The sequence below is a fragment of the Palaemon carinicauda genome, chromosome 12 (assembly GCF_036898095.1).
Source record: "Palaemon carinicauda isolate YSFRI2023 chromosome 12, ASM3689809v2, whole genome shotgun sequence".
Classification (NCBI taxonomy): Eukaryota; Metazoa; Arthropoda; class Malacostraca; order Decapoda; family Palaemonidae; genus Palaemon; species Palaemon carinicauda.
Window position 1 is genome coordinate 67,744,707 of NC_090736.1, and position 25,931 is coordinate 67,770,637.

General features: G+C 42.0%; 1 pseudogene; it reads left to right on the forward strand.

Moving 5' to 3' along the window:
• Window positions 1–25,730, forward strand: part of LOC137651262 (NEDD4-binding protein 3-A-like) — a 169,003-nt pseudogene extending 143,273 nt beyond the window's left edge.
• Window positions 25,731–25,931: the final 201 nt, after the last annotated feature.

Sequence of the window (25,931 nt, forward strand, 5' to 3'; positions counted from 1 at the left end):
ATGATAGCCCGTGAACTCTCCCTAGCGTTAATTATTGTATCTTCTGTTCCAAAGGATATAAATTAGTATGAAGTAATATACGTGACTTTAACCATTTAATTACCCGTGCTTTAAGTTACATTATTATATCTATAAAGTAAAGGATATAAAGGCTAATAGACATCATTAAACTTTAATGTAACCATTTAGATAGTCTTGCTTCAATTGATTTATTTTGTTTCAGGGTAAAGTGGTAATTCGTCCCATTGCTTTCAAACCCGTGGCTACATCAGGACTACCTGGGGGCGTGTCCCCATCAGGGGCGAATGGCATGGTGGTTGGGGTAGGCCCCGGGGGCCACCCCACTGTAAGTGCCGCACAGTCGTCTCGCCCCGACCCACGGTACACCTCTACGCCAACGCTCGTTCGAAGTGGCATCTACCACTATGGCAGTAAGTGGTTTTGTATGAGTTCTTGCTTAAAATAGCTTTTAAAAGAAAGATTCCTATGTTTGTATACTCCTTTGTGTCAAAGATTTGTTGGTTGAAATAGCTTTGGGAAAACCACTTTTTAGGAGATGACTATATTACTGTTTAATGTTTCGTGTCATAAGTTTGATATATTTTATCTATTATGAAGGATCTTCAATATAACTTTGTATATTTGGAACTATTATATATTTTACTCATGAACATTTTAATCACATTGGCAATATTTTTTACTCCTATTATCTTATAGAATTTTGGGTGAAATCTTAACTGTTAGTATTTGTTAAACATAATGTTTTTGAGTTTAGAGACTATGAGAAACGTGCAGAGAAAACATTGTCTTCGGTTAGAAATAGTGTAAGGCAGTGTGATATTTCGTCGCTCAATGTTCATGTTGAAGTTAATGATGGATTTTTATTTTTTTTTAGCTACCAAATTCCACCATAGATTTATTTAATTTTTGGAGCATAATAATTATCTTTCTTTAGCTTTAGTTTTCTGTTCCAATTCTTAGCATAGTTAGTAATTGCGTACAAAATTAATGACCAGCATTTTTTTCTCGAACTGGTGATAACAATGTAGGCTAGTTCCCCCTCCCCCCCAAAAAATGAGATTAAGTACTTGGCTGTTAGTAGTCATCAATCGAGAGAGGGGGGTGGGGGGGGGTGGGGTGGTCGGTAAATGTCCTATACCCCGTGAAAATATATAAAATCAGAACACGGTCTTCTAACTAAACTTTTCCCCACTGATAATTTTCATATGCATAATTGGAGGAGTTACAAAAATTAATCAGTGTCATAATTAGTGTTTGAAAAAAAATCTGAATACCTCAGGTGATAATTTGAATTTATTAATTTACAAAATTATCTAAATTTAGGAGCTTCCAGGTAATGTCAATTATGATTTAAGGGCAGAATGGGAGCTGCTAGATTTTGGTATAATTTTGTTTGCCTTAAAATATTCTAAATATCTTCAGTGATAAATGTTTTAGGTAATCCTAACCTCTCTTCTACTCTTGTATGGCTTTCCTCCTCTCTTCTACTTCTATATGGCTTTCCTCCTCTTTTCTACTCCAATATGGCTTTCCTCCTCTCTTCTACTCCTATATGGCTTTCCTCCTCTCTTCTGCTTCTATATGGCTTTCCTCCTCTCTTCTACTCCAATATGGCTTTCCTCCTCTCTTCTACTCCTATATGGCTTTCCTCCTCTCTTCTGCTTCCATATGGCTTTCCTCCTCTCTTCTACTCCAATATGGCTTTCCTCCTCTCTTCTACTCCTATATGGCTTTCCTCCTCTCTTCTACTTCTATATGGCTTTCCTCCTCTCTTCTACTCCTATATAGCTTTCGTACTCTCTTCTATTCCTCCGGGGCTTTCCTCTTCTCTTCTACTCCGTGCCTTTCTTCCTCTTTTCAACTCCTCTGTGGCTTTCCTCTTCTACTCCTCCGTGGCTTTCCTCTTCTCTTCTATATTTCTGTGGCTTTCCTCTTCTCTTCTAACCCCCCATGGCTTTCCTCTTCTCTTCTAACCCTCCGTGGCTTTCCTCTTCTCTTCTAACCCTCCGTGGCTTTCCTCTTCTCTTCTAACCCTCCGTGGCTTTCCTCTTCTCTTCTAACCCTCCGTGGCTTTCCTCTTCTCTTCTAACCCTCCGTGGCTTTCCTCTTCTCTTCTATATTTCCGTGGCTTTCCTCTTCTCTTCTAACCCCCCATGGCTTTCCTCTTCTCTCCCGGCGTCAATGACCTTAGAAGTCAGGATGCCTGAAAACTTTAAATCATTCATTCATTCCTCTTCTCTTCTAACCCTCCGTGGCTTTCCTCTTCTCTTCTAACCCTCCGTGGCTTTCCTCTTCTCTTCTAACCCTCCGTGGCTTTCCTCTTCTCTTCTAACCCTCCGTGGCTTTCCTCTTCTCTTCTATATTTCCGTGGCTTTCCTCTTCTCTTCTAACCCCCCATGGCTTTCCTCTTCTCTCCCGGCGTCAATGACCTTAGAAGTCAGGATGCCTGAAAACTTTAAATCATTCATTCATTCCTCTTCTCTTCTAACCCTCCGTGGCTTTCCTCTTCTCTTCTAACCCTCCGTGGCTTTCCTCTTCTCTTCTAACCCTCCGTGGCTTTCCTCTTCTCTTCTAACCCTCCGTGGCTTTCCTCTTCTCTTCTATATTTCCGTGGCTTTCCTCTTCTCTTCTAACCCCCCATGGCTTTCCTCTTCTCTCCCGGCGTCAATGACCTTAGAAGTCAGGATGCCTGAAAACTTTAAATCATTCATTCATTCCTCTTCTCTTCTAACCCTCCGTGGCTTTCCTCTTCTCTTCTACACCTCCGTGGCTTTTCCCTTTTACTTCTCCGTGGATTTACCTCTTCTCTTCTACTCTTACGTGGCTTTCCTCTTCTCTTCTATATTTCCGTGGCTTTCCCTTACTCTTCTGACCCTCCGTGGATTTCCTCTTCTCTTCTAACTCTCCGTGGATTTCCTCTTCTCTTCTAACTCTCCGTGGCTTTCCTCTTCTCTTCTGACCCTCCGTGGCTTTCCTCTTCTCTTCTAACCCTCCGTGGCTTTCCTCTTCTCTTCTACACCTCCGTGGCTTTCCTCTTCTCTTCTGACCCTCCATGGATTTCCTCTTCTCTTCTACACCTTCGTGGCTTTCCTCTTCTCTTCTAACCCTCCGTGGCTTTCCTCTTCTCTTCTAACCCTCCGTGGCTTTCCTCTTCTGTTCTACACCTTCGTGGCTTTCCTCTTCTCTTCTGACCCTCCGTGGATTTCCTCTTCTCTTCTACACCTTCGTGGCTTTCCTCTTCTCTTCTAACCCTCCGTGGCTTTCCTCTTCTCTTCTAACCCTCCGTGGCTTTCCTCTTCTCTTCTACACCTTTGTGGCTTTCCTCTTCTCTTCTGACCCTCCGTGGATTTCCTCTTCTCTTCTACTCCATGGCTTTCCTCTTCTCTTCAATCCCCCGTGGCTTTCCTCTTCTCTTCTTCTCCTCCTTGGCTTTCCTCTTCTCTTCTGACCCTCCGTGGATTTCCTCTTCTCTTCTACTCCATGGCTTTCCTCTTCTCTTCAATCCCCCGTGGCTTTCCTCTTCTCTTCTTCTCCTCCTTGGCTTTCCTCTTCTCCTCTAACCCTCCGTGGCTTTCCTCTTCTCCTCTAACCCTCCGTGGCTTTCCTCTTCTCTTCTAACCCTCCGTGGCTTTCCTCTTCTCTTCTACGCCTCCGTGGCTTTCCTCTTCTCTTCTACTCCTCCGTGGCTTTCCTCTTCTCTTCTACTCCTCCGTGGCTTTCCTCCTCTCTTCTTCTTCTCCGTGGCTTTCCTCTTCTCCTCTAACCCTCCATGGCTTTCCTCTTCTCTTCCACACCTCCGTGGCTTTCCTCTTCTCTTCTGACCCTACGTGGCTTTCCTCTTCTCTTCTAACCCTCCGTGGCTTTCCTCTTCTCTTCCTCCGTGGCTTTCCTCTTCTCTTCTACTCCTCCGTGGCTATCCTCTTCTCTTCTAACCCTCTGTGGCTATCCTCTTCTCTTCTAACCCCCCGTGGCTATCCTCTTCTCTTCTAACCCCCCATGGCTTTCCTCTTCTCTTCTAACCCTCCGTGGCTTTCCTCTTCTCTTCTACACCTTCGTGGCTTTCCTCTTCTCTTCTAACCCTCCGTGGATTTCCTCTTCTCTTCTACTCCATGGCTTTCCTCTTCTCTTCAATCCCCCGTGGCTTTCCTCTTCTCTTCTTCTCCTCCTTGGCTTTCCTCTTCTCCTCTAACCCTCCGTGGCTTTCCTCTTCTCCTCTAACCCTCCATGGCTTTCCTCTTCTCTTCTACACCTCCGTTGCTTTCCTCTTCTCTTCTACACCTCCGTGGCTTTCCTCTTCTCTTCTTACCCTCTGTGGCTTTCATCTTCTCTTCTACTTTCCTCTTCTCTTCAACTCCCCGTGGCTTTCCTCCTCTCTTCTTCTTCTCCATGGCTTTCCTCCTCTCTTCTACTTCTATATGGCTTTCCTCCTCTCTTCTACTCCTATATAGCTTTCGTACTCTTCTATTCCTCCGGGGCTTTCCTCTTCTCTTCTACTTCGTGCCTTTCTTCCTCTTTTCAACTCCTCTGTGGCTTTCCTCTTCTACTCCTCTGTGGCTTTCCTCTTCTCTTCTATATTTCCGTGGCTTTCCTCTTCTCTTCTAACCCTCCGTGGCTTTCCTCTTCTCTTCTATATTTCTGTGGCTTTCCTCTTCTCTTCTAACCCCCCATGGCTTTCCTCTTCTCTTCTAACCCTCCGTGGCTTTCCTCTTCTCTTCTACATCTCCGTGGCTTTTCCCTTTTACTCCTCCGTGGATTTGCCTCTTCTCTTCTACTCTTCCGTGGCTTTCCTCTTCTCTTCTATATTTCCGTGGCTTTCCCTTACTCTTCTGACCCTCCGTGGATTTCCTCTTCTCTTCTTACCCTCTGTGGCTTTCCTCTTCTCTTTTAACCCTCTTTGGCTTTCCTCTTCTCTTTTAACCCTCTGTGGCTTTCCTCTTCTCTTCTAACCCCCCATGGCTTTCCTCCTCTCTTCTTCTTCTCCATGGCTTTCCTCTTCTCCTCTAACCCTCCATGGCTTTCCTCTTCTCTTCCACACCTCCGTGGCTTTCCTCTTCTCTTCTACTCCTCCGTGGCTTTCCTATTCTCTTATACTCCTCTGTGGCTTTCCTCTTCTCTTCTAACCCTCTGTGGCTATCCTCTTCTCTTCTAACCCCCCATGGCTTTCCTCTTCTCTTCTAACTCTCCGTGGCTTTCCTCTTCTCTTCTAACCTTCCGTGGATTTCCTCTTCTCTTCTACTCCATGGCTTTCCTCTTCTCTTCAATCTCCCGTGGCTTTCCTCTTCTCTTCTTCTCCTCCTTGGCTTTCCTCTTCTCCTCTAACCCTCCATGGCTTTCCTATTCTCTTCTACACCTTCGTGGCTTTCCTCTTCTCTTCTAACCCTCCGTGGATTTCCTCTTCTCCTCTACTCCATGGCTTTCTTCTTCTCTTCAATCCCCCGTGGCTTTCCTCTTCTCTTCTTCTCCTCCTTGGCTTTCCTCTTCTCCTCTAACCCTCCGTGGCTTTCCTCTTCTCTTCTAACCCTCCATGGCTTTCCTCTTCTCTTCTACACCTCCGTTGCTTTCCTCTTCTCTTCCACACATCCGTGGCTTTCCTCTTCTCTTTTTACCCTCTGTGGCTTTCCTCTTCTCTTCTACTCCATGGCTTTCCTCTTCTCTTCAACTCCCCGTGGCTTTCCTCCTCTCTTCTTCTTCTCCGTTGCTTTCCTCTTCTCCTCTAACCCTCCATGGCTTTCCTCTTCTCTTCCCCAACTCCGTGGCTTTCCTCTTCTCTTTTAACCCTACGTGGCTTTCCTCTTCTTTTCTAACCCTCCGTGGCTTTCCTCTTCTCTTCTACTTCTCCGTGGCTTTCCTCTTCTCTTCTACTCCTCCGTGGCTTTCCTCTTTTTTTCTAACCCTCTGTGGCTATCCTCTTCTCTTCTAACCCCCCATGGCTATCCTCTTCTCTTCTAACCCCCCATGGCTTTCCTCTTCTCTTCTAACCCTCCGTGGCTTTCCTCTTCTCTTCTACACCTTCGTGGCTTTCCTCTTCTCTTCTAACCCTCCGTGGATTTCCTCTTCTCTTCTACTCCATGGCTATCCTCTTCTCTTCTAACCCTACGTAGCTTTCCTCTTCTCTTTTAACCCTCTGTGGCTTTCCTCTTCTCTTCTACTCCTCTGTGGCTTTCCTCTTCTCTTCTACTCCGTGGCTTTCCTCTCCTCTTCTAACCCTCTGTGGCTATCCTCTTCTCTTCTAACACTCCGTGGCTTTCCTCTTCTCTTCTAACCCTCTTTGGCTTTCCTCTTCTCTTCTACACCTCCGTGGCTTTTCCCTTTTACTCCTCCGTGGATTTGCCTCTTCTCTTCCACTCTTCCGTGGCTTTCCTCTTCTCTTTTTGGCTGTCCTCTTTTTCTACTACTCCGTTACTCCGTGGCTTTCCTCTTCTCTTCTACTCCTCCTTTGCTTTCCTCTTCTCCTCTTGGCTGTCCTCTTTTCTACTACTCCATGGCTTTCCTCTTCTTTTTTACTCTTCCTTGGCTTTCTTCTTTTCTTCTACCCCTCCGTGGCTTTCCTCTTCTCTTCTTGGCTGTCCTCTTTTCTACTACTCCGTTACTCCGTGGCTTTCCTCTTCTCTTCTACTCCTCCTTTGCTTTCCTCTCCTCTTTTAACCCTCTGTGGCTATCCTCTTCTCTTCTAACCCCCCATGGCTTTCCTCTTCTCTTCTAACACTCCGTGGCTTTCCTCTTCTCTTCTACACCTCCGTGGCTTTTCCCTTTTACTCCTCCGTGGCTTTCCTCTTCTCTTCTACACCTTCGTAGCTTTCCTCTTCTCTTCTAACTCTCCGTGGCTTTCCTCTTCTCTTCTAACCCTCCGTGGCTTTCCTCTTCTCTTCTACACCTCCGTGGCTTTTCCCTTTTACTCCTCCGTGGATTTGCCTCTTCTCTTCCACTCTTCCGTGGCTTTCCTCTTCTCTTCTTGGCTGTCCTCTTTTCTACTACTCCGTTACTCCGTGGCTTTCCTCTTCTCTTCTACTCCTCCTTTGATTTCCTCTTCTCTTCTTGGCTGTCCTCTTTTCTACTACTCCATGGCTTTCCTCTTCTTTTTTACTCTTCCTTGGCTTTCTTCTTTTCTTCTACCCCTCCGTGGCTTTCCTCTTCTCTTCTTGGCTGTCCTCTTTTCTACTACTCCGTTACTCCGTGGCTTTCCTCTTCTCTTCTACTCCTCCTTTGCTTTCCTCTTCTCTTCTTGGCTGTCCTCTTTTATACTACTCCAATGGCTTTCCTCTTCTTTTTTACTCTTCCTTGGCTTTCTTCGTCTCTTCTACCCCTCCGTGACTTTCCTTCTCGGTTCTAATCCTCCATGGCTTTCCTCCTCTTTTCTACTCCATGGCTTTCCTCCTCTTTTCTACTCCTCTGTGGCTTTCCTCCTCTCTGTTACTCCTCTGTTCTACTCCTCCATGGCTTTCCACCCTCTCTTCTACTCCTCCATGGCTTTCCACCCTCTCTTCTACTCCTCCATGGCTTTCCTCCTACTCCTCTTCTACGGCATGGTTTTCCTCCTCTCTTCTACACCTCCATGGCTTTTCTCCCTCTCTTTTACTCTATGGTTTTCCTCTCTTCTAAACTGCTATGGCTTTCCTCCCTCATTTCTACTCCTCCATGGTTTTCCTCCTCTCATCTACACCTCCATGGCTTTCCTCCCTCTTTTGTACTCCTACATGGTTTTCCCCTTCTCTTCTACATCTCCTTGGGTTTCCTCCTCTCTTCTATCATCCGTGGCTTTCCTCCTCTCTTCTATTCCTCCTTGGCTTTCCTCCTCTCTTCTACTCCTCCCTGGCGTTCCTCCTTTCTTCTACTTCTCCATGGCTTTACTCCGGCTTTCCGACTCTCTTCTCCTCCTTGGCTTTCCCCTTCTCTTCTCCTCCTTGGCTTTCCTCCTCTCTCCTACTCCTCCATGGCTTTCCTCCTCTTTCCTACTCTTCCATGGCTTTCCTCCTCTCCTCTATTCCTCCATGGTCTACCTCATCTCTCCTACTCTTCCATCAGTTTTCTCCTCTCTTCTACTACGTGGCTTTCCTCCTCTCCTATTTTTACATGGCTTTTCTCCTCTTCTTGAGCTTTATTTCTCTTATTGTTACTATTATTATTTCTTGCTAAGCTACATTCCTAGTTGAAAAAGCAAGATGCTACAAACCCAGAGGTCCAACGGGGAAAATACCCCAGTGAGGAAAGGAAAAAGGGAAAATATAATATTTTAAAAAGAGTAGCATTAAAATAAATATCTCCTATATAAACTAAAAAAACAAAAACAAATTCAACAAAACAAGAGGAAGAGAAGTAAGATACAATTGTGTGCTTGAGTGTACCCTCAAGCAAGGGAACTCTAACCCAAGACAGTGGAAGACCATTGTACACAGGCTATGACACTACCCAAGATTAGAGAACAATAGTTTGATTTTGGAGTGTCCTTCTCCTAGAAGAGCTGCTTACCATAGCTAAAGAGTCCCTTCTACTCTTACCAATGGAAAAGTGGCCACTGAACAATTACAGTGCCGTAACTCCTTGAGTGAAGAAGAATTTTTTGGTAATTTGTGTTGTCAGGTGTATGAAGACAGAGGAGAATATGTAAAGAATAGATCAGACTATTCAGTGTGTGTGTGTGTGTGTGTATGTGTGTGTGTGTGTGTAGGCAATGGGAAATTGAACTGTAACGAGAGAGAAGGATCCAATGTAGTACTCTCTGGCCGGTTAAAAGACCGCATAACTCTCTAGCGGTAGTATCTCAACGGGTGGCTGGTGCCTTGGCCAACTTACTACTGTGTTGGTTTTCCTGCTCTATTCTACTCCTGCCTGGCTTTTCTCTTTTTCTACGCCTCATTTGTTCCTCTCTACTCCTCCATGGCGTTTCTCCTATGTTCTACTCCTCCATGGCTTTTCTCCTCTGTTCTACAGCTATGCTGCACTCATCTACTCTGTGGCTTTCCTGCTCTCCCTTACTCCTCTGTGGCTTTCCTCTTCTCATCTACTCCTCTGTTGATTTCCGGGTCTTTTCTACTCCTCTGCGGCTTTCCTACTCTCGTCCATAGCACTAGGTCATATGGCCTAATTCATATTTGCATAAAGGCAAGAATCCAATTTATCTATCCGTAAAGTTAATAGGATGGCCAAGGCACCATCCACCTGCTGAGATACTACCGCTAGAACTATTGGGTCCTTTGACTGGCCAGACAGCACTACATTGGATCCTTCTCTCTGGTTATGGCTAATTTTTTCCTTTGCCTATACATACACTAAATAGTCTTTCCTCATACACCTGACAACACTGAGATTACCAAACAAATCTTCTCTCTCAAAGGGTTAAATTCTGCACTGAAATAGTTCAGTGGTTACTTTCCTCTTGGTAAGGGTAGAAGAGACTCTTCAGCTATGGTAAGCAGCTCTTCTAGGAGGACACTCCAAAATTCAACCATTGTTCTCTAGACTTGGGTAATGTAATAGGCTCTGTACCATGGTCTTCCTCTGTCTTGGGGTAGAGTTCTCTTGCTTGAGGGTACACTCAGGCACACTATCTTATTTCTCTGCCTTTTGTCATTTTGAAATTTTTAGAGTTTATATATGAAAAATTTATATTAATGTTGTTATTCTTAAACATCTCTTGTAGTTTATTTCCTTTCCTCATTGAGCTCCTTTCCTCACTGGTCTATTTTTCCTGTTGGAGCCCTTGGGTTTATAGCATCTTGCTTTTCCAACAAAGGTTGTAGCTTAGCATGCAATAATAACAATAATAAAAAGGCAAGAACTGATACCATTATTAAATTGTGATTTTTAAGATATGTGACTGACCGAGATTTATGTACTTGCAAAATGCTTTTATGTTTTATTTTGAAATATCTATGGATGTATTGAATTTGGGCAACATGGCCTAGCGCTGGGGCCAGTGTTTAAGTGCAATTTGAGGTCACCCAACAGCAGCAACAGCTGCAGTTTAAAGCATAAATTTAAAAGAAGTTGGATAGCAAGATGGTAGAAAGGAAGTGGAAACAAATGTAAAGTAGAATGTTAACAGATGGCAGAAACGTATAGTAGGTCAGAGTTTTGGTGAAGCTAGGAGTTAAAGGCAAGCTGTAAAGTGCCTTTAGAAACGCTTAGTCATGTTGCACGCAGAACCCTATCCTCTTACAGGGCAATATGTTTAAGCATTAAGTTTCCAGAAAAAAATACTTCCAATTAATATATAATTAAAATTATTTTTTTTTAAATTTATATAAAGATGAACCTCAATGTTTTTATATTTATCAACAGGTATGGGAGACTTGAAAACAATGAGCCACAACAGCTATTCCCTCGACCGTCGTAGTTTGGGTACTCCTCTTTCAGCAAGAGGCTTCTATGACCACCATAATAATGAAAAATATAACAGCCTTACCAAGCTACATAACTCCAAAAACATTACGATGAATAACAAAAGTGCCCACATTAACAACAATAGCAATAACACAAGCAATTGCAACAACAATAACAATAGCCCCCCATCATATCCTCCCCCACCGCCACGTCCTCCCTCGCACCAGTCGACTTGTAGTAACATAGAAGATGGGCAGCATCACCACAGGCTTTCTTCTTACGATAACAGACTGTCCAATAATTATGATACCTCTGGCATATACACTCGAGTCAATGGGTACTCCAACAATGATCTTCCAAGATATGACAGTCTGAAAAATCTCTCTAGTGATTCTAGCCACTCTTTTAGTCACCACCACCAGCCAGTTAACAGCAACTTACATCAGCGGATGGGTGGTTCAGTCACCAATCTCTCCCGAATTGCAAATGCACATCATGCTGGGTCAGTTCAGAGACTTGATCGCTCAGGGTCTAACATTGGCTTGGATCGATCTGCCTTGGTCATGGGCTCAAATCTTGACAGATCAGGTTCAGTCAGCGGGTCTAATTTAGGTTTAGATAGATCAGTTTCTGTGACAGGATCTAACATTGGCTTGGAAAGAGGCATCAGTGGGTCCGTCGCTGGGTCGCTAAGTGAATTGACGCTAGATGAACATCACCAGACGCCATCACCTTCAGATTCAGGAGTAGCGGAACTTGAAGCGATGCTCAAAGAAAAGGATTCCGAGATCAACACTCTGAGGGAAACCATGGAACAGAATGAGCAGGTGATATTCAAGGTAGGGCTGAAGATTAGTAATGCATAATAAAAAAAGATTAACTACAATTATCAAGGCTTGCTGTCGTGCCAGATTTTGCTGATCTTTATCCATGGTTTGTATGCGACGAACAATCCAGGATTAAGCTTTATAACTTAGTACAGTGTATCCAGAAATGAAAACCTTAACTAAAGGACTTCAAATAACGAACGTAGGTTGTTTGACTTTGTGAAATTTTATTAAATAATACAATTTAAACATTTCAGGTTTATGAGGAGAAGGAGAAAACATGGGAACGAGAACTGAAGAAAATCAAAGACCTTTATGAAACTAGAGTTAAAGAGGCACAGCAAAAGGCTCTGAAGATCGAACAAACTCTAACAACACAAACATACCAGGTACAGTATACCCACTTATATTCAGTACCTTACTTTCTTTGCAAGGGGATTAAAGTTCTCTTGGCACATTAAATACTAGTGTATAGAACAACCAGTGTTTATTAGAGTTTTACGAGTTACATGTTATGGCTATGACAGTTTTGAAAATATATTACAAGTAATCCAATTTTGTTACATATATCATGCTCATGAGGGGATAAATTTACCGATTGGTATGTGCCCAAATTATAATCTCACACTTTGTACCCATATTAATACTATACTGTACGTTCATGTAGGCGTCCTCTAGGCACCATTTTGAAAGTCTTGTTGCCTTTGTTGTATGTACCTTTTCTTTTACTATCCTTGCAAAAACGGATTCTTTCCTTTATGCACTTGGAAGATATCCATTTCAGCACCAAGCAACATACCTGTGGTTGGGAAGCCGAGAGAGTTGTTTTCAATTCTGATGCAAGAACTCTTAATGTTTTATGATTAGAGGTAAACCATAATAATCAAGAGCACTAAAATACAGTGTACTTCCTTGGGCAATTCAAAATCCTCATCCTTTGCTTATGCATTACTTTACTTTACTTTGATGGCTGCTTTTCCGGTCCCATACAGCAAAGGAATCCCATTCTCTACAGGACCTCCACTGTCGTTTTACCTTGTTCGTTCAGAGTATTTAACATTTCATATCGCGTATTGTTCATTTACTGTTAAATCGTCACTGTTGTACGACTGTCGAAGTAAGAAAGTCTTCAGTTTCCTCTTGAGAGACTTAATGTCTTCAATCATTCGAATGTTTCGTGGGAGCTTATTATATAGTCTCGGAACCGCATATTTAAAGGTTCTGCAGCCCAAAGTACACATAAATCTAGGTTTCAACAGTTTGAAGCCATCTGTGACTGTTCTCGTGTCGACAAGATTTGTTGGCTGCGCAATATGTAGCAATTCTCTTAAGTATTTTGGACGCCCGGTTCTGATAACTTGGTTGGTTATTGTACATATTTTATATTCAATTCTCGCTTTAATCGGCAGCCAGTGTAAATCGATTAGTATAGGGGTGATCCTTTCTCTAGGTGGGACACCTTTTATCAGTCTTGCTCCTCTGTTTCTTATGTTTTGTAATTTCTTAAGTTGCACTTTTGGTAAATTATAATAGATAGAGTTGCAGCAGTCAATCCAGGTAATAACACAGTTTATCACAAGTTTCTTTACAGAATTTTCGTCCTGGTACTTTTTTTATAAACGCAATATTTCTTAGATGATAACCAGCAATTTTTATTACATTATTTATGTGGGCATTTAGAGACAGGTTACAGTCAAGAAATACACCTAGATCTCGAACTTTACTAGATATCAGCACCGAGTCATTATTCATGTTCATTTGAGTATCACCTAAGTTTCTCACGCTGTTTCTCTTGGCCACCACCATGAATTCAGTTTTGTTCTCATTTAATTTTAGTTGTTTAAATGTCATCCATTCTCTAACACAATCGAAGGATTCGGTTTAGAGTTTCAGTAGTGTCATGTATACCATTTATGGAGAAATAAAATTGTGTCATCTGCAAATAGTTTAAACTTCACGCCATGCCTTTGTAGCATTTTTGATAGACCAATAGTATAGGTGCAGAATAAGATAGGGGCAAGTAAACTCCCCTGGGGTACACCTCTGTTTAAAGGTTCATATGATGAATAAAAGTTTCCAATTTGTACACAGTAATTTCTACCAACTAAGTAGTCTTTTAGATATTCGAAGGCTTGATCTTCAACGCCGATGGACCATAGATCATTTGGTAGCAGTTCATGAACAACTGTATCAAAAGCAGCAATGAGATCGAGCAGTATTGGGATACTATATTTATTTTCATCCATCATTTCTAGCATACCATTTACAACAGAGCAGTTTTCTGTAAGCAGATTGGTTGTCAGGCAAAGGAGCTTGTATTACTTCTAAGTTGCTGACTAGTTGTTCAAGAATTACATATTCAAGCACTTTTGAGACAAAGGATAGATTTGAAATAGGTCTATATGAGCTTAATTCCTGGTAGTCCAGTGCATTTTTCAGAACTGGTGTGACACTAGCCATTTTCTCAGATTTAGGAAACTTACATTCATCAATGCTTGCATTTGCTATTCTCATTATTTTGGCTAGACTAGAAAAGTCTCTCTCTCCAATTACTTCATATATTGGCATAGGATCGATCGCACAGTTTGTTTTCTTTGCTCTCTTGATAATTCTAGTGATGTCATCTTGTGTTATGTTGTTAAATCGTGTTAATTTTGTCTGTGTCTGGTGTATCACAAATGTCCTGGTTATATTTTCCATTTTAGTAACTGATAATGACCTAATTGATCTAATCTTTCTTTTTGTGTGTTATTACAGTAATTAATAACTTGAAAGGCCAGGAATTACTTCTGTTTATATGCGAGCAATCAATAGGAATACAGGTATAAAATATCTGAAAATCATTATTTTCAGTTATGGTTCCTACAAATTAACACCTTGGAAAAATGCATTCAATATTAAAAAGTAAAAAAAAAAAAGGAATTATTAAAGAAATAACAAAAGTACAATATGATTAAGAATTGCTTGCATACATGAAACTGTGAAATGATAATTATAAACATTTTTACTTACAATAAACTTACATTTATTAGAATAGAGTATTATAATTATTAGTATTTTCCTCCTAAGAATTGAAGAAATGAGCCCGGCATTGGCAAATTTCTTATGACTACATTCAATTTAAAAAAATGATGTATGCAATTATGCTTTAATTGTAGAAACTGTTTTGGGTTAATGCAGAAACTATTCACAATATTCATTATATTCCCAATATTCCCAAATCTCTTGAAAATTTATTAAGTCTCCCATCGAGTTACAAAATAGGTTTATTTTATCTTTCCTGGATATTGACGGTATCTTGTCATACAATCTTACAGTAATAGGGTTATAAATATTTTTAAATTGTAAAAAATTCGGTTTGCAACACTAGTCATAGCTTTAAATGATGAGTTATAGGATTTATCATTCTGTGTATTATTATTATTTGCCTTTTTTCCAGCTGCAGCAGGATCGCAGAAAATTACTAGCCGAGCTTGAAGAGGTTAGGAGGGAACGAGATGCCCATCAGAGTCAAACCGAACAACTGCGGAGGGAGTTATCTTCTCTTCGTACACAGCTAGAAGAAACAGAGTGGAATTTATGCCAGAAATCTGGTAAGGCAATGCTAAATATTTTAATGCAGAGTCCTCTTTGAAGAGCTATTGCACATTGGGTATTAGATACTTTACTGAAGAGTCAGTAGGAGCCAGGCATTTTTGTAGCATTAAATACTTTTCTGCAGAGTCATTGGGGGTGTAAAAGTGGTGCAAAAGATCTTTAAGTGTTACAACACAGTCACTAGGGATTAAGGACATTTTTTGCAGTATTAGATATTTTCATACTTATGAATCACTAGATAGAAAATTGATTTTTACAGCAGTATTTTTGATAATTTTCTGCATTGGCATCAGATACTGCATTTTGGAGGAAATACTCAATATAACTATTTCAACATAATCCAAGTGTTCTTACCTAGCTACGGGTTTGCTGGTGGAAACCCACTGGTCGATACAGTACCTCTGCCTTAACCTCTGACCAACTGATGTGCACTCAAATGCATGCAGTTGATATATGCCAATAATAATCCCGCAATAATGATCAGTTTATAATTTGCAATTTTCATCATTGCTATTTCCCAAAATATAGTGTGTTATGGAACTTTTATATAAATATATTTTTAATGAAATTGAGATTAGCCTATGTAGATTAACACAAACTTTTCGCTTTGATTGAAGGTTGAAGAAAATATAATGCTATGAATTTTCAGCCTGCTATTTTTTTCTAAGACTGATAAAACATTCATTAGCCATATTATTATTTCTTGTTATTTAATTCCTTAGGTACTGTACCTAAATTAATTTATGAAAGTAATTTACTATAATACTGTAAAATTAGTTCAAATGAGTTATCAAAAGAACTAGAATCTTAAAATCTATTAATTCTTTTATTCACTGAGCATTTTGGTAACAACATGCCTATGATTTAATACTACTGGAAGGTTTTATTGTGCACAACAGCAAGACTGTGAAATTGTACCCTAAAATATTGTACATTTACATTCAGAATTTTAACCCCTCAAACTATTATTATTATTATTACTTGCTAGAAATATTGTTGTAACAGGAAACTTAGAATTGTCTTGACACAGTAACAGATACACGCCCTTTTAATGTTCCTTACAAAAAGAGATCAAATAAAGTAAGGCTAATAGCCAATGGATTTTCAAATAAAAAACTATATGCCAGGTTAAGTGGCAATACAAGCAATACCAGAGAGCTCACCTTCATTTCGGTTGAAGAGTTGAACAGATCTCGTCATGTTTTCCTTACCTCCGGAATAAATCTTTACTTTCGCTCATTTTTAGACAACTGAAATAGTTTTTGGTTTTGTGCTGTGGTTTTTTACATGGGAGTTGTAAAGTGGTGACATGCTATTTTCCATTTCTATCCTAATGAAATCATTTGTGTAGGGTGTCATGCTTCGTCTTATTCCCAGTGATGCAAGTGAGGAAAAAGAGGGAGAAGGCCGAGAAAAGAGTTCTATTGTTCTCATGGGAAGGTTTCTCCTGTGATGTTTTTCAAGGAAACTTTATTTCCTTCCTCTTGCTTCCTTTGACAAGCAATAATAGTTCTCTGCCTGCAAAACCCTTTAATGGCTGAAACAACTTGATCTATGAATGATGTGTCTCATACAATGTTGTTGCTTTTCCTGTGTTTACTCAGTGGCAGATCTTTGGCAACATCACCTATTACCGAAAACATTTATGTCAATAACACTTTTCTGCATGTGCGGTACTGTAGATGACATTATTGATGAACTATGTATAAAGGCTTTATGTACCTTTCATGTCAGAAGACCTGCTTCAAAATAGCCACTGCACTGTTAGCCCCTAGAGTCATGTATTAATAGGTCCGGATAAGGCGGAGGACAACTGCACAATTTTAATCACGCTAGGGTTGGACAATCGTTCATTTCATATCACGATAAGCGGAGGAAAACCCCCAATATCTATCTCGCGAGGTGGAGGGCTATCAACGCAACGAATGCCAGCAGAGGCGGAGGACAATTGACGAGATGAATAACAGTCGAGGTGGAGGACAATTGACAAGATGAATAACAGTCGAGGTGGAGGACGACAGACGCAATGAGTGCCAGACAAAGCGGAGGACAATCAACACGAGGAATACCAGACAAGGTGGAGGACAGTCAACGTGATGAATACCAGGCCAGCCGGAGGACACTTAACGAGATTTTCACACGAGGAGTAGGACAATCCAGCAATTTCTCCCAAGCGAGGCGTAAGACTATTGATGCGATGAGTGCCACCCTAGGCGGAGGACTATTGACATGATGAGTGCCAGCCGAGGTGGAGGACACGATACAAGGTATGCCAGGAGAGGCGAAGGACAACTGACGCGATGAATGACAGGTAAGGCAGAAGTCAACCGACGTGATGAATGCCAGTCGAGATGGTGGACAACCAGTGCGATGAATGCCAGACGAGGTGTAGGACATCCGACACTATGTATAGCCGACACCATGAATGCCAGATGAGGCGAGGTGGAGAACAACAGACACTATGAATGCCAGGTCAGGCAGAGGACAACAGATACCATGAACGCCAGGCGAGGTGGAGGGCACCCAACGCCATGAACGCCAGGCAAGGCGGAGGACAACTGACGCCATGAAAGGTAGGCGAAGCGGAGGACAAACGACCCTTTGAATGACAGGCGACGCGGAGGACAACCGACGCTAGGCAAAGCGGAGTACAACTGACACCATGAATGCCAGGCAAAAAAGGGGAACAACCATACAATTTCAATCATTCTAGGGGTGGACAGTCATACAACTTGTATCACCCGAGACGAGGACAAGCCTGCAATTTCTATCACGCGAGGTGGAGGACTATTGACGCTGTGATAGCCGCCTGAGGCAGAGGACAATCTACAAGATTAATGAATGACGAGGGGATCACAACCGGGCGAGGCAGAGGACAATCACAAAATTTCAATCACAGTAGGGGAGGACAATCGTATCTTTATATCATGTGAGGCAGAGGACAACTGATGCAATGAATGCCAGGCGAGGCAGAAGAAAATTGATGATATGAATGCCAGGCGAGGCGTAGGACAACCAACGTCAATAATGCCAGGCGAGGCGTAGGACAACCGACACCATGAATGCTAGGGGAGGCAATGACAACCGACGCCATGAATGCCAGGAGAGGCAGAGAACAACCAACACCATGATGAACACCAGGAAGGGCAAAGGACAGCCAACGTCAGAAGTGGCGTAGTACAATCAACGCCATGAACACCAGGTGAGGAGGAGGACAACCGACGATGAATGCCTGGCGAGACTGAGGAAATCTAACACCATGAATGGCAGGCAAGGTGGAGGACAACTGATGCTGTAAATGCCAATTCAGTTGTCCTCTGCCTCCAGTGGCATTCATGGAATCAGTTGCCCTCCGTCTCATCTGGCATTCATCGCTTCGGTTGTCCTCTCTCTCGCCTGGCATTCATCATGTCGGTTGTCCTCCACCTCACCTGGCATTCATCATGTCGGTTGTCCTCCACCTCGCCTGGCATTTATCATCGCATCGGGTGTCCTCCGCCTGGCCTGGTATTCATCGCGTCTGTTGTCCTTCGCCTAGCCTAGCATTCGTTGCATTGGTTGTTCTTTGCCTGGCCTGGAATTCATCGCATGGGTGGTCCTCTGCCTGGCGTAACATTCATTGCGTGGGTTGTCGTCCTCCACTTCACCTGGTGTTCATAGCGTCGGTTGTCCTCCGCCTAGCCTGGCATTCATCGCGTCTGTTGTAGCCTGGCATTCATCGCGTCTGATGTCCTTCGCCTGGCCTGGCATTCATTGCGTCGGTTGTCCTCCGCCTGGCATTCTGCGTCGGTTGTCCTCCGCCTGGCATTCATTGCGTCGGTTGTCCTTGCCTGGCCTGGCATTTATCGCGTGGGTTGTCCTTGGCCTGGCCTGGCCGCGTGGTTGTCATCCCCCTGGCCTGGCATTCATCGCTTGGGTTTTCATCCGCCTGGCCTGGCATTGAACGCGGGGGTTGTCCTCCTGGCCTGGCATTCATCGTGTCGCTTGTCCTCTGCGTTGACTGCCATTCATCGCATCGTGTGTCCTGGCACTCATCATGTTGGTTGTCCTCCACCTGGCCTGGCATTCAACGCATGGGTTGTCCTCCCCTTGGCCTGGCATTTTTCGTCTGGGTTGTCCTCCCCTTGACACGGGATTCATCGCGTCTGTTGTTCTCGCCTTGGCCTAGCATTCATCGCGTGGGTTGTCCTTCGCTAGCCTGGCATTCATCGTGTCGGTTGTCCTCCCCTTTGCCTGTCATTTATCGCATGCGATGTCCTCCACCTACCCTGGCCAGGCATTCATCTCGTGGATTGTCCTCTGACTGGCTTGGCATTCATTGCTTGGGTTGTCCTCCGCCTGGCCTGGCCTCTGATTGATCATGCGGGTTGTCCTCCGCCTGGCCTTGCATTCATCGCGTCGCTTGTCCTCGGCCTTTGCTGGTATTCAACGCGTCAGTTATCCTCCGCCTGGCCTAGCATTCATTGCTTTGGTTGTCCTCCGCCTGGCCAGGCATTCATTGTGTTGGTTGCCCTCTACTTGGCCTGCCATTCATCGCGTTGGTTGTCCTCCACCTGGCTGGCATTCTTCGTCAGTTGGCCTCCCCTTGGCATTGCATTCATCGCGTGGGATTTCCTCCGCCTGGCATGGCATTCATCGCGTGGGTTGTCCTTCACCTGGTATGGCTTTCATCGCATGGGTTGTCCTCCGCCTGGCCTGGCATTCATTGCGTGGTGTCCTCCGCCTGCTCTGGCATTCATCGCGTGGGTTGTCCTCTGCCTAGCCTGACATTCATCGCGTTGGTTGTCCTCCACCTAGCCTGGCATTCATCGCGTCAGTTGCCCTCCGCTTGGCCAGGCATTTATCGCATGGGTTGTCCTCTGCCTAGCCTGGCATTCATCGCGTGAGTTGTTTTCCGCCTTGCCTGGCATTCATCGTGTGGGTTGTCCGCCACCTTGCTTGGCATTCATCACAAGAGATGTCCTACCCTTGGCCTGGCATACATTGCATGGGTTTTCCTCCGCCTAGGCTAGCATTCATCGCGTGGGTTATCCTCCGCCTGGCCTGGCATTCATCGTGGTGGCTGTCCTCCGCGTGGCTTGGCATTCATCGCTTGGGTAGTCTTCCGCTTACCTGGCATTCATCGTGTGGGTTGTCGTCCGCCTGGCCTGGCAATCACGTGTGGGTTGTCCTCCGCCTAGCCTGGCATTTAACGCGTGGCTTGTCCTCTGCCTGGTCTGGCATTCATCGCGTGGATTGTCCTCTGCCTAATCTGGCATTTATCGCATTAGTTGCCTTCCGCTTGGCCTGGCATTCATTGCGTGGGTTGTCCTCCGCCTAGCCTGGCATTCATCGCGTGGGTTGTCCTCCGCTTAGCCTGGCATTCATCGCGTGGGTTGTCCTCTGCCTGGGCTGGCATTCATTGTGTGGATTGTCCTCCGCCTAGCCTGGCATTCATGTTGATTGTTCTGTGGCTGTCCTGACATTTACCACGTGGGTTGTCCTTGGCCTGGCCTGGCATTCATTGCGTGGGTTGTCCTTGGCCTGGCCTGGCATTCATTGTATGGGTTGTTCCTCGGCCTGGCATTCATTGCGTCATCGATTGTTCATCGATTGTTCTACGCCTGGCCCGCATTCATCATGTCTGTTGTCCTCCACCTGGCATTCATGGTGTTGGTTGTCACTCACCTCGCCTGGCATTCATCGCGTCTGTTGTCACCATCTTGCTTGGCTTTTATAGTGTCAATTACTCCCCACCTCGTCCATTATTTATTTTTTAGTTGTCCTTCATTTCACTTGGCGTTTATGTACTCTGCCTCATGTCTATTGTTCTCCTCCTCACCCAGCAGGCATCGTGTCTATTGTCTTCCATTTCACATGGCGTTGATTGTCCTCCACGTCTTCTGGCATGCATCGCGTCTATTGTCATCCTAATCCCCTGGCATGCATCGTGTAAATTGTCCTCCTCCTTGTCGGCATATATCGTGTCAATTGTTCTCTGCTCCGCCTGATATTCATCATGTCAATTGTCCTTCGCCTCGCCCAGTATTCATCTTGTCTATTTTCCGCTGCCTTGCCTAGTATTCATTGGGTCGATTGTCCTCTGCCTCATCTGGCATGCATCTTGTCGATTGTCTTCCGCCTTACCTGGTATGCACCTTGTCAGGTATGGAATGCATCAGTTGTCCTCCGCTTTGTCTGATGTCGATCCCATCGGTTGTCCACTGCCTTTCTTGGTATTCGTTGCAGTGTTCGTCCTCTGCCAAGCCTGGTACTCGGTGCAGTCTTCACTTCGCTTGTTAAGCTAGGCATTGCAAGGGTTATCCTTCAATTTGCTTAGTAGGCACTTCAAGGCATCATTATTTTGATTGATACAATATCCTGAATAAGACAATGAATGTAGATTTCAGTACATTTGTGTACATAAACCCTACTTACCTCTAGTTCAAACACAATTCCCCCTTGCCACTACAATTCATCTACCATCTGGGGATTCTTTAGGAAGGACCAGTCATTAGTTTTTGCAAGGCAATACACAACGAGTTGAACATAACTGCTAAGTCTGCAGAGAGATGAAGAAAGCTTTAACATTTTGTATAACACAGAAAATTAAGAATCAACACTGATGAGAATTAGTTCCTATTATAAAGAACAATGCACAATGAATATAAAAAAGAATAAACATGCTATGATCATTATCATCTCTGATAAATCCTGCCACTTTAAACCTGAAGTAGCAGCTTTGACTTTGTGGTCATCATCAGATTTATATAAATCCTGAGCATATGATGTGCAAGATTAACAGTATCGTCTCACGATATTTCAGGAGCAAAGAGATGACTTCTGAGAATGGTCAGGGTGGTAGTGGATTAGAACACTTACTATTACCATTGAAGAAGAGTGCCAGGTAATAGGCTTTGTGTAGACAGATCCTGAAACCTCATCTGTCATCAAGACCTGGTCATCAACGAAAGGGAGGCAACCGTTGTTGGGCTTTAAGGGGAAGTAGAGACTGCTCAAAGGTGCAACTAAGTAGTATGTACCTCAATTCTAAGTAATTGGCTTTCACGAATGTATCATAAATATAACTGATGTAAATCTCTAGTTTCTGCAATTGGGCAAAGACATTCCTTTTATGAGCTGGAGGTTTTTGAGGGTTGTGTCCAATCTTGATTCCAGAAACCAGATATTTATTTATTGACAACACTCTCATAAAGACCTTCATCATACTTTTAACGAGTGTAGCAGTCTCCAACTTGCCTTAAAACTTACTAACATGGTCAGTGCCCTACCCTTGATGGCCTGATCTTGACGGCAGTTGTAAATTTCAGTACTTCAGTGTGCAAAAAGCTAACTTTCTTTTGACTGCCTCAACACCATTAGTTACTGCCCACCCATTACAATGTAAGTAGTCTATCATACGGCTATTCTCAGGAGTCACCCTCCGCTCCACTTGGAAGGCCACCTGTGACTAGCTTAGCTGGACAGAGCAGCTCAAGTTTATGCAGCATCCAAGTTACCAGGATATAAAGAAGGCTCTTGCCAGTTTAAGAAAAGTTTTCCTCTTATAAAGCACTTCTGTACAATAAATGTAAAAAAATGAGTGTTCAAATCTCCAACATTTCTGCAGTGAACTGATGGTTAAGAATGAATATAAAGGAATTATTGTTCAAAACTCCAATAACATTTTTATAGTGAACTGGTTAAGAACTAGTAAATTACAGTAAGTTATCAGACTCCAAAAACCAAGAGCCTAATGATGTAAAGGAGGGGCAAGTTTATATCCCAAGGCACTTAGATTTGGGATTATCACATGTACTGTATCTCTCCAAGGGATTGTTTAGCTCTGTATAGTAAAATAGAAAGTTATGAAGGGATATTCCCACACAGGCTAGGGTAAGGATATTTCTTGGGATGGCAACAATCAGAAACTCAAGGTATAAAAGCTTAATTTATGACTTCTATCCCTGCATTACAGGGCATTCTGTCATTAACCAATTATAAAATTCCTATCCTCCAAGATAAGTCAAGGCATTGGTATAAATACTGTCTAAAATCTCACATCTCTTCAGTCTACCTGCATTCCCCTGAAAATAAGCAAACAGCACAAAGGAACTAACAGAAACTACAAAATACTGCCCTTTTAACATTTAATAAAAAATTTTCACCTGGATCCTAAACTTGAACCAATAGTCATGCTTAGACCTAAATCTGCATTTTGACTATCTTCATACTCTATTACAGGACTCAAATTTATTTATTTTTACATTAAAAAATATTTTGAATGATTGTATTCAATACCACTGAAGTTTATTCAATACCACTGTTTGTATTATGCTAAACTACCAATGGAACGCAGTACTGTAGTAATAAGAAAAAGTAATAAGAAACATTAATAAGGTTTCCTACATAATAAATGCTTCTAAAGCAATAGTAATCTTGTTAAGAAAAGCAATAATAGTTATTAATGTCATAATAATGACTATATCATACATTTTTCAGGTTTAGGCTAGATTCACTATGTTTTGCAAATCCAAGAACTTCTAAGATGATTTTATAATTACAGTTTCAATAATTTTCAACTTTTGTTAACAAATACAAAAATTATATTGAAATTTCCCGTAAGTTAAGTAATGTAATTTAAGCTAGCCTCAATCCTCATGGATGTTCATAGTACCGTATAGATTTTTGAAAAGTGGTGCAGCACTGTACTGTAATTTTCTTTTCCTAATACTTTATATAAAAACTGGTCTTCTCTAGTAATATCAGCCCATCACTTTGAACTACATCTCTAATTGGTTTTTAATGTTTCAGGCGAAATATCTTTGCTGAAAACTCAGTTGAAAGATTCTCAAGGGGACCAGACAACACGTGGTCATGAACTTTTACATTTGAGAGCTCAGGTACGACAGTACCAAACCGAGGTTGAACGGCGACGATCCGAAATTAATTCTTTGCACGATTTAATGGGCCAACAACGGAGAGAGTCTGGAGATCTACGTTTACAATTAGATCAAGCGCAGCAACAGAGATCCCAAGCAAAAGCTCATGATCAGGATCTTAGCCTCCAGATGGATAAAGTGAAATCCGAAGTTGAAGCCTTAAAACGGGAAAGTGAATTACAGAGGCAGCAATTTGATGAAGAGAGACTGAGATGGACAGAGGAAAAAGAACGTGTGATACGCTATCAAAAACAATTGCACCATAACTACGTTGCCATGTTTGGGCGTAACCGTCAATTAGAGGAGGAAGTAGCCAGACTGACAGGGGTACCTTTACCTCCTCTTAAAAATCTTAGTCCACCTAAACTTCCATCAGTCTATACAGACATAAGAGATAGTTCGGCCTCTCAAGTTTCCAGTGAATCAAGGTGTTGACCTGCAGAGGCATAATTCTATTACCAAGAAAATTAGTAAGGTGGTGAAAGAAGTAGTTGTTTTGTAGAGCAAATTTGCTACATGCACAATGAAACAAGAAAAACATAAGTGTAACCAGTAGTGACTCATATTTTCAGGTTTTATTTATCAAAGGTGAATGTGTGGATTGGAAGTGCGAACATTAATCACAAACAGTTAAGAGCTGCCTATATTTTGGTGTAATGTTACTTGCATATTTGTGTAAAGACTTTATTCCAAGCACTGTATTTATAAGGACACTAAATGTTACTACTCAAGTTCATTTGTTTTATAACTTCAAAGAACTGGAGCTGTTGTAAACTGATATTCAGTCCACATGAAGAATCCTCAGGATGTTCACTATATTTCACATCTTCTGTAAATTACTATTCCAATGTTAGTCTTCCACGACTGTGATGAGCTGGAATGGCCAAAACTGTCTCTAAAAAATTGTTTAGAAGACCATATCGGCCAGTAGCTCTGCGTGCACAAATTTATTATAAGTTTGTGGAGTGGAGAGACACTGTAAATTTTGTGTATAGAAAAAGAACTATAATAAAAATCTATACAGTAAGCTAGGAATACTATTCAGTTTTAGTTTCTAGCCAAAGGTTATATTTAGGTGGAACTTTACTTAATTTAATGAATAATCTTCACAATTTTTCTAAACTTATATTTTAGTCAATCGGTCCAATTATTTATAGCTTGGATTGAACTTTTATACGGTATGATCTATTTATTGTATATACAAAAAAGCCGTCTCATAACAGTGTTATGGGAAATGAAGGGCTAGAGAGATGTATAAAAATACAAAGTATTTAGTGTGGACTTAGGCTCAAGTTCCTTTTTAGTCAATACAAAAGATATCAGGCAGCAGCAGTAGCAAAATAAAGATACGGACCATGAAAATGACTAAAAAATGCCCAGTGTTGTAGAATGGTAAATCATCCAAAAATTGAGTAGCATAATGAAACTTTATTAACAGTATAGCATTTTTAATGGACAATCTTTGTTTTGGTCAAGGAGCTTGCCTGGTGTATTTTCTTATTCAGAATATAGCTATATTATTATCTACCTTCCTTATACTGTATAATATTTCATTAACTTCTATATTTGATTTTATTTCTTGTGTGATTCAGGTAATGAATATGTTTTATATAATTTCTTTTATCATTACCATAAGATTTTGCAATCATCACTTCAGCATTGTTATTCGTTGTTTATTAATATCATTCAAAAGCAAAGCTGCATGCATGCTAGGCTTCAGGACATAAGCATCTTGCTTATATACCTTACTAGCAGATGTCTCTTATTAGTTTCCAATGAAAAGCACAAACATAAAATACTAGCTTTCCATTTTGTGTCATAAGATTACCTTTTATTGTGTTGTTATTGCCTAGATTAATGTCTTAATACTTTATTGAAAGTTGAATTTTATTAGAGAAACTTTGCAATATCTGGTATTTTGCTTCAAGGCACAGCACTACTTACCAATCATTGCATGGGAAAAGTTACTCTACTCTCTCAACGGTATATTCAATGAGAGAAGTTTGAAGTAGCTTGCACAACTAAATGAAAGAATCCAGAGATCTTTGGTTTTTTATTATCCTGTACCTCTCTTGTTGTAAATGAAATCTACACTTTAAATGAAGTTTTAATTTTCTGAAGTTGAAGTCATTCTTGGAAAATACTCTAGAGTACTTTATTACTTTATAAATTCACAGATATTAGACTTTATTACTTTATTAATTCACAGATATTAGACTATTACTTTATTAATTCACAGATATTA